Source organism: Carassius auratus, chromosome 22 (assembly GCF_003368295.1).
Source record: "Carassius auratus strain Wakin chromosome 22, ASM336829v1, whole genome shotgun sequence".
NCBI classification, from domain to species: Eukaryota; Metazoa; Chordata; class Actinopteri; order Cypriniformes; family Cyprinidae; genus Carassius; species Carassius auratus.
The window spans coordinates 399,284-413,305 of NC_039264.1; the positions used below are offsets into that span (position 1 = coordinate 399,284).

At 36.6% G+C, this 14,022-nt stretch overlaps 1 pseudogene; it reads left to right on the forward strand.

Moving 5' to 3' along the window:
* Positions 1–14,022, forward strand: part of LOC113039303 (fibrillin-2-like) — a 73,869-nt pseudogene that overhangs the window by 35,302 nt on the left and 24,545 nt on the right.

Consider the following 14,022-nt stretch of genomic DNA (forward strand, 5'->3'; position numbering starts at 1 on the left):
AATTGTTTGAGATTACTCCACATGGACTTGATTTATGGCAGAGTGCTGGCTCATTAGCCGAGTTAATCGACTCTCACCCCCCCTTTCGCATGGTTCGCTCACGCTAATGTCGCAGTGTACACACCCTATCGCCAACCAGCCCCCTTCGTTGACCTTGACTAAGCGAAACGTCCCATCTCAAGTCTGTATGTTTTTGGCCCTCCAGTGGCTTTCTCAGGCTCCCACCTCATAAATTCACTTCCTGCTAGGGGGCCGTGTAAAAGGGCACGCATGGACCGGGACTTCCTGTGAAGTGCGAATGTACTTGAGAGAGAAGCATTTGTGTATTTGGAGTTAATAAATTGGTATAAATGTCATCACTTCTGGGAATCGGTGTCAAAAGGGGAGTTAAATGATGTTATTTCCTGGTCAATAACTGCAGCCCACATGATGCACTATACACCATGTACTTATGCACTCAACCATGTAGAGTATGAATGTTATTAATTTTGGAATGTCAGGATTTTCAGTTGGAATTTTCAATACACTCCTCACACTACCAGTACCACAAAACGTCATAGATTAGTACATAAGTACACGATTTGGTACTAATTGCCTCTCACTTAAAATAAAAGGCTAAGTTGAGCGCGTTGCATTGTGGGATACAGTTATACTGTTATTTCATATTGCTCATTTTGACAAAATTCACATATTGTTTACAGTATGCATATACTAGGCAAAAACAGTAGCATTTCTGAAATTTCTCTCGTTCTCTCTCACAGATCATCGGCTCGGTACGTGTTTCTCGTCTTTAGCAATGGCCGGTGTGCTAGCGAGCTGTCCGGTCAATACACCAAGATGCAGTGCTGCTGCGACACTGGCCGCTGCTGGGCCCTGGACACATCCCAGAGATGTGCGCCGTCAGAGGATCTGGTGAGTGGGCTAATGCTAATCACTAGCATTTACAGCTAAGACGTCAGCCATCACTGTTACTATTGCTAATGCTAGAAATGTGAACGTTAGAGTATTAGCTTTGAGGTGAATGTTCATATTGTAGCATATTCCTAAAAGATATTTAATGTATTTACACATATAAATTAACTTTGGTTAATTTAAATTTTTTATGTCTTTTAGCTTCGAGGTTAATGTCTGTATGCTAGCATACTTCAAAAATATGTTTAGTTTATATACAAATCTAAACTTTTTTGAAGTTTATAGACCATGTCTGTTAGCTTTGGTGCTAACATCTGTATGTTAGCATACTCCAAGACAATAAGCATAAATACACATTTTAAAAGTTTTTTTGTTACGTTTTAAGTCCACATGTATTAGCTTTGAGGCTAACATTTGTATGCTAGCATACTTTTAAAATGCACTTTTAAATGAGCTTTTAAGAACATTTAGTCAGCGTCTGTTAGCGGCTAGCGTCTTAAAAAATATATATAAATTGATGCTTATAGTCCATATCTGTTAGCTTTGAGGCTAACATCTGTATGCTAGCATGCTTCTAAAAAGATATTTAGCATATATTCACATTTAAAATTATACTTTTTTATAAATTAAACTTTTGCTTTTGAATAGCGATAGCAAGTAGCATAGTTCATGGCTGTAAAGCAAGCTATAGACTATTGGCACCTTCAAAAAAGGGTCCAAACTTTCTTTTTCAAATACATAAAGAAGTACAGAAATAAAAACTGTATTACATGCCATCTTTTGTGGTGTTTTAATGTAGTTCTGAACGGCACAGATTTCAAAGTACATTATGATCCTTTCTTCTTGTACTGTATTACAATAAAAACATAATTTCAAGGAGCTATTTTTTTTAGATGTGCAAGCATCTGACCTTTAAGTAGAGCTCTTTGATGAATCGCTCCAGACATACTGTACCTCACCACAAAATCATGATAAATACATGTCAGGTCAGCAAAGCCATCGTCCCTCGGGATAATAAAACGTTTTCTTTCATTCCCACTTCTTCTCACCCGTCTGTTTTACGCCTTCCCTCCTCTTTGACACCGTCATGTGTCTTCCACAGGAATGCATGTGTCGAGCGGCTGCAAATGCTTAGTTTTTCTGCTTTCGTTTAATGCGCAAGCAAAGCTCAGATTGCTCATTATTTCATGGTTTTCAATGGTTTAAACCATTATAAAGTAGATCTTTATTAATATTATCTAAATGTGATGACATTATTTGTTTACAGTAAAAAAAAAAAGATATATAATAATATAATATAATATAAACACAATATTTCATTATAAATAAACATATAATATCATTATAAATAAATAATATATTAATACTGAAAAATTTAATTATTTTAAAGTTATTAAAAAGTTTGCATTTAAAGTGGGAATGTACATAGGAATTTCTGCAATTTGAAACTTCTTCAATTGTAGGAATTCTATAAATTGCTATATATTTCCATCTCCCTGCAACTGGTATAGTGTTAAAGCTACTATTGTTGATTTGCAGATGAATACAGGAGACTGTGCATCCAGAGGCTTCCCTTTGGCACCGGTAACGGCGGCAGCGTCATTCATGATGGTAACGGCGTTCTGAATATCGGCATCGGCAGCTATGGCAAAGGCCCGTCACAGAACGGGAAACGGCGGAGGCTACATTTACGGCCGCGAGCACACCATTGGAAATGGCAATGGAGGCAACGGTGGCCAGAAGATTCAGAATCAGTGAGTGGAAGCTGCCAGCTTTTCCTTTCAAATAACTGTCCAGAAAGCTAAGAAACTCAGTGGTGTTTTCCTGTTTGTGCTCAGCCAGCTGAACGAGACCACGATCGACGTGTGCAAGCATTTCACCAACCTGTGCCTGAACGGCCGCTGCATTCCCACGCCCACCAGCTACCGCTGCGAATGCAACATGGGATACCGGCAGGACGTGCGCGGGGAGTGCATCGGTAAACCTGTGCATTCATCTTTCACTCAAGAAAAGTCAGTGCCTTGAATGCTGGCATGATCTGAAATGTCCTCTGCTGCCATCTGTAGGCGGTTTGCTTGTCTTCCACAGGCCTGAGGGTTATAAACAGCTGATTTTGTCATTATCTCAGCATGTTATTGATTATTAGTGTCTCTCATACATCTGCTTTCTACCCTCAGATGTGGATGAGTGCGTCAGTAACCCGTGTGTGAATGGAGACTGTGTCAAACACACAGGGATCGTACCACTGCAAATGTCACGAGGGATATCAGGGGAACTCCCACCAAACAGGCCTGCATCGGTTTGTGGCATAATATAATTATACTATATGCCAGAAACATGTCTGTGGTTTCGCCAGTTTAGGGTTTCGCAGTTTAGGACAAGAACAAGTTAATGCTAACATTTTTACATGCAAAATCTTTAGGACTAAAAAAACAACACCTTTAAAGCAAAAAATATAATTACTATAAAATTGTCTAGGCTTGTGCTCTATGCCTACACTATTATTGAATTTATATTATTATTTATTTATTTTTTTTTTACAATTTCTTCAATTTTCACTGCAAAGAATGTTTTATTATGATTATTTTATTTATTTTATTATATTATTATCATTTTTAATACTTCAACTTAAAATGCTGATGTCGTACCTCACCTTCAATTAAAATGTATATGTATATACTAATCTGTTCCTGTTGCTTCAGACATCGACGAGTTGTATCGTGAACGGCGTTATGTGTCGTAACGGACGCTGCGTGAACACAGATGGAAGTTTCCAGTGCATCTGTAATGCTGGCTTTGAGATCAGTCCTGACGGGAAGAACTGTGTCGGTAAGAGCTTAAACTGCAACTTTAACTAACTCTGAACCACTTAATATTAATATGTTTTTTGTGTTTTTACACTCAGTATTTTGAAATATTTCACACAAAATTAGATCCTTCACCTGTTTTGATTGCGGAGTATTAGATAATATACTATAAATCCTACAATAAAGTGCTTAAAATTGTTTAAAATGTTTTATAAATCTCTTTTGGAGTTTGGGGAAGGTGGAGGGTGACAGAAGGTCTAAATAATCATTTTTTAATTAATCTTTTTGATGAATACAGCTAGTCCAAGAACTAAACTGAATATCAAATGTTTGTTCATAGTGTATTTTTTTAGGAACATTGAAACATTGTTTTCTTGTCCTCTAGATCATGATGAATGTGCATCCACCAACATGTGTCTCAACGGCATGTGCATAAATGAAGACGGGAGCTTCAAGTGTATCTGCAAACCTGGATTTGCATTGGCTCCCAATGGACGCTACTGCACTGGTAAGCATTTCTGGGAATATTAAACCTAAGAAAATCAAAAAAATACTTGAGACGAAAATAAAAGTCTTTAAAGACCATAGTCGTTATTCTCTTAACAATGTTTCTTCAGTGCAGCTCTTCAAAATGGCTTTGCATGTAACTGCAAGTCATTGTCGCATATTTGACGTCAACAGCAAACTGTCACAAGGAATTATTAAAATCTTAACTTTGATTACAATCGTAATGTCACACATCTTGAGACGTCTTTGGTTCTCGCATCTGGTGTCATTCACCAATGTCTTTAGTGACCATAATTTAAGTTGTTATTGACCGCCATTGACATCTTTATTCATTACTGACACGTTATTCTTGAATGGCTTGCGCTATTTCCTTCTTTGTTTCGTTCTGACAGACATCGACGAATGCCAGACCTCAGGCATCTGTATGAACGGCCGCTGTATGAACACCGAGGGCTCTTTCCGCTGCGAGTGCCCACCAGGACTAGCCATAGACGTGGACAGCCGTGTCTGCGTGGACACCCACATGCGCACCACCTGCTACGGCGCAATAAAGATGGGCACGTGTTCGCGTCCATTACCCGGGGCAGTCACGAAGTCAGAATGCTGCTGTGCCAACCCTGAACATGGCTTTGGAGAGCCCTGCCAACCCTGCCCTGCATTTAACTCTGGTAAACCACACCGATTCACTTTCATTGGCACAGTCGCTAACGATACTTTAATATTAATGCAACATATGCTAGCTTTGACGTGTGCTAGCACGTGGCTAACATTGTTTGTTTTTTCGCAGCCGAGTTTCAGGCGGTGTGCAGCAGTGGACCTGGAATCACAACAGACGGACGAGGTAAGTCTGTTTTTGCTAATTTTGCTAATCATTTATGAATGCTAAATGCTAATGAACTAGATTTGTTTGTTTTTCGCAGACATCAACGAATGCGCTTTGGATCCAGACATCTGTCAAAACGGGATCTGCGAGAACTTGCGTGGGAGTTACCGTTGCATCTGTAACATCGGCTACGAGTCCGACGCTAGCGGCAAGAATTGCGTGGGTAAGTTGCGCAATTTTTTTTATTACGCAACTTTTTATTTGGTAGCAAAACTTAGCTTCTACTATGTTTTGGGTACAAAAGACTTCTTGTACAACATTGCTCTGAAAACTATGAGTAGTAGTTGTGTTTAATGAATTTTGCTAACTTTTTGCGTATCTTTCAGATATTAACGAATTGTTGGTGAATCGGTTACTGTGCGACAATGGCATGTGTAGAAACACGCCTGGAAGTTACACTTGCCTCTTGCCCCAAAGGATTCTCCTTCAAAGCTGACTCTGAGACTTTGCGAAGGTTTTCTTTACGACAATTTTTTTTTTTCGCTCATTGTGTTTTTTTCGTGAATTTCACATAATATTATAAACATTGTATCTTTCGTTCTTACCTATCATCCTTTTGTTCAGACATCAACGAATGTGACTCCAACCCCTGCATCAATGGTGTGTGCCGAATGTAGCCGTTCCTTCAACTGTGAATGTTCTCACGCAGCAAATTGGACTCCACTAACACCATCTGCGTGGGTATGTAATTAAAGTCATTTTAGGCTTAAAGAAGTGCTTCAATGGTAACAACAAGATTGGTAGAGCTCTTATGGATAGTTTAGTAGCTATTAAATGTGTTTTATTATGCAACTGCTAAATACACAACCTAACACTGTGCGTGTCAATGTTTATTTGTATTTAGATGTAACCGAACAGCATTCTGTTACTTTTATTCATTTCAAGCCAGGCAGTTTTCATTCTTTGTCTGAAACCGAAAGTCGTTTGAACCGAACAGCATTCTGTTACTTTTATTCATTTCAAGCCAGGCAGTTTTCATTCTTTGTCTGAAACCGAAAGTCGTTTGATTGAAATTAATGGAGAATGAAGGCAATAGGTCGCGCGGTTGTGCTTTCAGCATGAATGCCCACTGTGATCCCATCCCGCTAGATATCAGAGTTAGTTTTTATATATCTGCAGAAATGCAATGACTCTCCGCAGGGGAGCCGCTCCAAATGTCAGAATGTCCATTTGTCATTGTCACACTTTTTTGCTTCTCTTTCACGTAATTGCCCCATGCAGACAGCATGAAAGGAACCTGCTGGCTAAACATCCAGGATGGCCGCTGTGAGGTGAATATAAACGGGGCCACGCTGAAGTCAGAGTGCTGCTCTACGCTAGGGGCAGCCTGGGGAAGCCCATGTGAACGCTGCGAAATTGGTTAGTTCATATGCAAAAAGCAATATGCTAAAAATGCTAATTAAAGAAAATGCTTGTTTGGTTACATAGGTAATTGAATGATATTTATTTGTTGTAATTTCATTTATATTAAAAATAATTTGATTATTTGTGTATTTTATATAAGGTTTGCCTATTTGTTTACAATTTATGTTCATTTAATTCATTTTTATTTAATTTAATAAAATATTCTTGCCAAACTTTTAGATAACAAATAATTATATTTATTATTATTTGATTTATATTTAAATAATTATATATTTTTTTCAATATTGTGTATACATTTCTAATTTGTAATAATTTCTATAAATTAAATGAAATTCATATTTCAAGAAAAAAAAAAAGAAAAAGAGTATGTTAAAGTTTTGTACGCCAAATTTAATTAATCCAAAATGTAATATATTAAAAAAAAGCTAAATGAACCAATGTTTGCTTTAAAGACGCAATCTTTAACAGAAAAAAACAACGTTTTTGACACGTATTTTCTACAGATCCAGCCTGTTCGAAAGGTTTCGGTCGCATGAAGGGACTTGTGTGTGAAGGTACGTTACCCACAATGCTTTGCTGCATTAACAATATTATCTATCTAGAGCTTTGTATGATGATGCATCCTGTTTCTGCTTTGTCTTTAGATATTAATGAGTGTGAGGTTTTTCCCGGCGTGTGCACAAACGGACGCTGTGTGAACACGCAGGGCTCGTTCAGATGCGAGTGTACGGAGGGACTTACACTGGACGGAGCCGGACGAACATGTGTTGGTATGGAAACATAGTAGTTTCTCAAATTATTTATTGCTTTAGTTAATTTATTGGTTTCAGACAGCATAATACAATCAACATGAAACTGTTTTTAAACAAAAAACAGAAACTGTCAACTGGTTTTATTACTGATTTAAGATGTGGACAACTGATCCAAAACAAGCCCAACATGTGAGAACAAAACAGCTGTGATTTATAGTGGTCTGTGTGTCCTGTAGACATCCGAAGCGAGCAGTGTTATATGAAATGGGACGAGGACGAGTGCGTGGAGCCGTTACCGGGCCGGTATCGTGTGGATATGTGCTGCTGTACGGTGGGAGCGGCATGGGGTGTGGACTGTGAGGGCCTGTCCAAAACCAAACACACCCGAATTCAAAACCATCTGCCCGCGGGGTCCTGGAATTGCTAACCGAGGAGACATCTTGACTGGAACGACCCTTCTACAAAGGTGCAGCATCACAGGCTGTCTTTCATTTATTCATAGGGATGAGCGGATTTAGAAAATTTATAACCGATATGATACCGATACTGATGTTGTTTTGGTCGATAACCGATATTGCCCGATATTGTACATCTAAAATTTGATTTTTATATTTTTTGTATAAAAAATCAATAATAATAATAATAATACTAAATTTCTCCCGTATATATATTATAAAGACTAAGTCAAATGAAACTAAAAAATTAACAATACAAATAATAAAATATGTTTTAAATATAATACATTTATAATAAAGAAATATAATTGTTACCTAAAACATTCACATTATCCTTATTAAATTAATACAAATAACAATACAAATTGACTATATATAATAATATTATAATAAATAAACATGATTTGTTACCTGAAGTTTTCCCATTAATCTTTTTATAAATTTAAATAAAAACACATTTAATATAAATTATATACAAACTGATAAAAAATGTATATATAATATAAAAATAACATATTTTTTACATTGAATTTTTTTATGAAATTAAATACAAATCAATGTAAATAATGTAATTTATACAAAAATTATATATATATATATATATATATATATATATATATTATTTAAATATATATACAATTAAAATAAATAAATAATATAATGATTTATTTTATTTTAGCCAAGAAAAGAAACATTTTGGCATTTTTATAATTATAGTTATTTTTTGTTTTCTGTGTATTTTTCTGCAATTTTGTCCCCAAAGTATAACAAGGGTTACAAAAACAGAGACACCAGAAAGTCAGATTTGTGGCATTTCTTTAGGGATTTTTTTTTTTCTGTGTTGAATAATGTGGTTATGAGCCTGTGTTTCTCTGCAGATGTGAACGAATGTAAGGTCTTTCAGAGGCCTGTGCACTCACGGGACATGCCGAAACCCATCGGTTAGCTTCAAGTGCCGCTGCGACAGCGGCTTTGCCCTCACCATGGAGGAGAGGAACTGCACAGGTCAAACACTAAATCAAAGCTGAGAGGCGTTTCACTGCGCCGCTCACTCAGGCTACAACAAACTGATGCAGAATCTATTCATGGACTGACTCTGAGATCTTCAGGAATGCATCGCGATTCTGCTTTTATGCCGCGAGATTAATGTAAACACAGCCCACAACCTAGTATTCGCTTAAACCTTTTCGAATTTATGAATGATTATTATAGGTTCAAGTGTGTGTAAAGATTTGGAAACGAGCAGAGTACAGCGGTTTCTGAAGCATGCAGCGCCATCTGCTTGGTTAAAATTAAGCTTAGAATTCGCGATGCATTTAAGAAAATCTTTATTATCATTATTATTAATAATTATTATTTTACCAGCCGTACCGCTCAAGCTGTTCCCTCGCTCCCGCAGATATCGACGAGTGCACCCATCTCTCCGGACCTGTGCGGACACGCGGTCTGCGTCAACACGCCGGGCAGCTTCGAGTGCGAGTGCTTCGACGGCTACGAGAGCGGCTTCCATGATGATGAGAACTGCATGGGTGAGACTCGACCCTGGACGCTCTCCTCCGTCCTCTGAAAGCCTGTGTGTCAGTTCTCTGTTTCTGTCCCGCAGACATCGACGAGTGCGAGCGCAACCCCTCCCTGTGCCGGGGCGGGACGTGTCTGAACACCGAGGGCAGTTATGAGTGCGACTGTCCTCAGGGTCACCGCTGAGCGCAGAAGCTTCTGCATGTGATGTACACTAGAAAAATCTAGTGGTGATAACATAATAAATAAACTAAGTGTGTAATTTTACCAGTTTATGATACATGATATATATACTATTTGATTCCTGCCGCTCAGATGTGAACCGAGTGTCAGCTGAGTGATAACCTGTGCAGGAACGGTCAGTGTGTGAATATGGTGGGCACCTATCAGTGCTCCTGCGACACGGGATACCAGGTGACCCCTGACAGACAGGGCTGCGTGGGTGAGAACCTCCACCGACATCCACAATGCATCAGACTAACGATCTGATCAGTTCAGCAGCTAAAAACGTGCATCTTTTCATTTCGCATGACATCGACGAGTGCACCATCATGAACGGCGGCTGCGATACCGCACTGTACGAACTCGGAGGGAAGTTACGAATGCAGCTGCAGCGAAGGGATACGCGCTCATGCCCGACCTCAGGACCTGCGCCGGTAACACACACACACACACACACACACTAGAGCTGCACGATTAATCATTGAAGGTACTGGTGCTTCAAATAACGTGTGTCGATTGCATCGCTTTGCCACTAGGTGGCGACAAGCGACTTTAAAAATTGATTTGTTATTGAATCATTCATTCACACACACACACACACACACACACACACTCTAGAGCTGAACAATTAATCATTGAAGGTAACTGGCGCTTCAAATAACGTGTGTCGATTGCATCGCTTTGGCAGTAGGTGGCGACAAGTGACTTTTAAAAATGTATTTGTTATTGAATCATTCATTCACACACACACACACACACACACACTCTAGAGCTGCATTAATCATTGAAGGTAACTGGCGCTTCAAATAACGTGTGTCGATTGCATCGCTTTGCCAGTAGGTGGCGACAAGTGACTTTCATTCACACACACACACACACACACACTCTCTAGAGCTGCACAATTAATCATTGAAGGTAGTTGGCGTTTCAAATAACGTGTGTCGATTGCATCGTTTTGCCAGTAGGTGGCGACAAGTGACTTTCATTCACACACACACACACACACACACACTCTAGAGCTGCACAATTAATCATTGAAGGTAGTTGGCGTTCAAATAACGTGTGTCGATTGCATCGTTTTTGCCAGTAGGTGGCGACAAGTGACTTTTAAAATGTATTTGTTATTGAATCATTCATTCACACACACACACACACACACACACACACACACACACACTTTAGAGCTGAACAATTAATCATTGAAGGTAACTGGCGCTTCAAATAACGTGTGTCGATTGCATCGTTTTGCCAGTAGGTGGCGACAAGTGACTTTTAAAAATTGATTTGTTATTGAATCATTTACACACACACACACACACACTCTAGAGCTGCATGATTAATCGTTAAAGATCACCCAAACACCTACGCCATCTGATTTCTAAATGACGATTATATGCCGTGTCTATTTATAGTATTACTAATAATCAAACTAATAATACACGCTATTATTTCTGTCTTACAGTCAGTCATATTATCTCAGAAATACTGGGATGAAAGTTTATAGTTCGGATGCAAACATTGAAGTCTGTGGTTACGATCAAAACAGAGCAAGTCGTCTTTTGAAAGTAATGGCGCTTCAAATAACGCGTGTCGATTGCATCGTTTTGCCAGAAGGTGGCGACAAGTGACTTTTAAAAATGCATTTTTTATTGAATCAAAGATGCTGATTCATCCAGTAATGAAACAAGTGAAGTATTACTCATATCTGACTCTGGACCACAAAACCAATCATAAAGGGTCAATGTTTTGTAATTGATTGATTTTACATCAATGAAAAGCTTATTCATCATCAGCTGTCAGATGATGTATGGTTTGTTATGATCGGACAATATTTAGCCAAGATGCAACTATTTGAAAATCTGCAATCTGAGGTGCATAAAATACTGAGAAAATCATCTTTAAAGTTGTCCAAATGAAGTTCTTGGCAATGCATATTTCTAATCCAAAATTAAGTTTAGAGACATTTACGGTAGGGAATGTACAAATATCTTCATGGAGCATGATTATGATTATTTACTTAATATACTAATCATTTTGACATAAAAGAAAATCTATAACTTTGACCCATACAATACTTTGTTTATTGTTGGCTATTGCTACAAATATACCCCAGCGACTTAAGACTGGATTTATGGTCCAGACATATATTCAAATGTTTATACTTCATTAAAATGCAATACTTATAAATAGACTGTAACAATTCATATTTTGACATTGTTTAGCTCAGAATCGTGGGAGAATCGTGACTCTTAAGTTCATCCAGAATTGTGCATCTCTAACAAACACACACTTACACACACACACTCACACACTGTGACTCTCAGACTGAGCCTCGTCTCTACACTCTCTCTCGAGCTGCATGATTAATCGTTAAAAGATCACCCAAACACCTACGCCATCTGATTTCTAAATGACGATTATATGCCCGTGTCTATTTATAGTATTACTAATAATCAAACTAATAACACACGCTATTATTTCTATATTCAAATGTTTAACTTCATTAAAATGCAATACTTATAAATAGACTGTAACAATTCATATTTTGACATTGTTTAGCTCAGAATCGTGGGAGAATCGTGACTTAAGTTCATCCAGAATTGTGCATCTCTAACAAACACACACTTACACACACGATTGCATCGTTTTGCCAGAAGGTAGCGACAAGTGACTTTTAAAAAAATGCATTTCTTTATTGAATCAAAGATTGCTGATTCATCCAGTAATGAAACAAGTGAGAGTATTACTCATATGTGACTCTGGACCACAAAACCAATCATAAAGGGTCAATGTTTTGTAATTGATTGATTATACATCAAATGGAAAGCTTATTCATCATCAGCTTTCAGATGATGTATGGTTTGTTATGATCGGACAATATTTAGCCAAGATATTGGCAACTATTTGAAAATCTGGAATCTGAGGTGCATGAAAATACTGAGAAAATCATCTTTAAAAGGTTGTCCAAATGAAGTTCTTGGCAATGCATATTTCTAATCCAAAATTAAGTTTAGAGACATTTACGGTAGGGAATGTACAAAATATCTTCATGGAGCATGATTATGATTATTTACTTAATATACTAATCATTTTTGACATAAAAGAAAAATCTATAACTTTGACCCATACAATACTTAAGTTTATTGTTGGCTATTGCTACAATATACCCCAGCGACTTAAGACTGGATTTATGGTCCAGGGTAACATATATTCAAATGTTTATACTTCATTAAAATGCAATACTTATAAATAGACTGTAACAATTCATATTTTGACATTGTTTAGCTCAGAATCGTGGGAGAATCGTGACTCTTAAGTTCATCCAGAATTGTGCATCTCTAACAAACACACAGTTACACACACACACTCACACACTGTGACTCTCAGACTGAGCCTCGTCTCTCCCGCAGACATCGACGAGTGTGAAGACACGCCGGACATCTGCGACGGCGGCCAGTGTACCAACATCCCCGGAGAATATCGCTGTCTCTGCTACGACGGGTTCATGGCCTCTATGGACATGCGCACCTGCATCGGTGAGACACGCTACTCAACTCATGTTTACATCTGTTTGTGTATTGTATATTATATTTTATATATATATATATATATATATATATATATATATATATATATATATATATATATATATATATATGTATGCACACATTACTTTACATTATAACCATTTTTTATATAATTTACTTTTATTTAAATGATTTTACAGTATCCTTGATTTATTTCATGAATTTCTTTTCTAAAAAATTGTGTGATCTAAGTAAGTAGTAAATTAATTCAATCATCATCCTTAGTAACCTTGATTTTTTAAATATTGTATTTATGTAATTTTAATGAAAAAAGTAAAAAAAAGCCAAACATTTGATTCAATATTAAACAGTAATTTTAATACTAATTAGCTTCATTTTCCTTTTAATTTGTTTGTTTGTTGTATTTTTAAGTTATAAAAAGGCTTGAAGGGTATTTACATTATTTCATTTTCTTGCTTTGTAACCTTGATTTATTTAATGTTTTTTAATTATTTCTGAAATTTACTTTTTGTTTACTTTTAATTAAATAATAAAAATATTAATGCTTTATTTGGAATTAAAGTTGTTAACTTGTTACAGGGATAAGTAACCTTGATTTACTTTATGAATTATTTTCTTCAACTTTTAAATAAAACTAATAATAATTTACTTTTAATTAAATACTTCAGTAACTTTAATGTGTAGTTACCTTGATTTTTGTTTTCTTAAATTTTTTTAACGAATCATTCAAATTTTTTTTTTGTATCCTTTCTTGCAATCTTTATTGTAATTCATTAACTAACAATTTACTTTTTAAGGTAAAAAAATTGACAATTTTAATTGGATGTGTAGTAACCTTGACTTTATTACATATATAATTAATTTGTTTTTTTACTTTTAAATAAAAATGTATCATTTATTTTAAATTAAATAATTTGAATGTTTAGTTACCTAGCTTTATTGTATAATTTATGAATTACTCAAATGTTTGCCATCTTATTTCTTGTTTTTATGTTTGCGTTACTTTTCTATCTTTCTTGTAATTTACGAAGTAATAATTAAATTTTCCCTCAT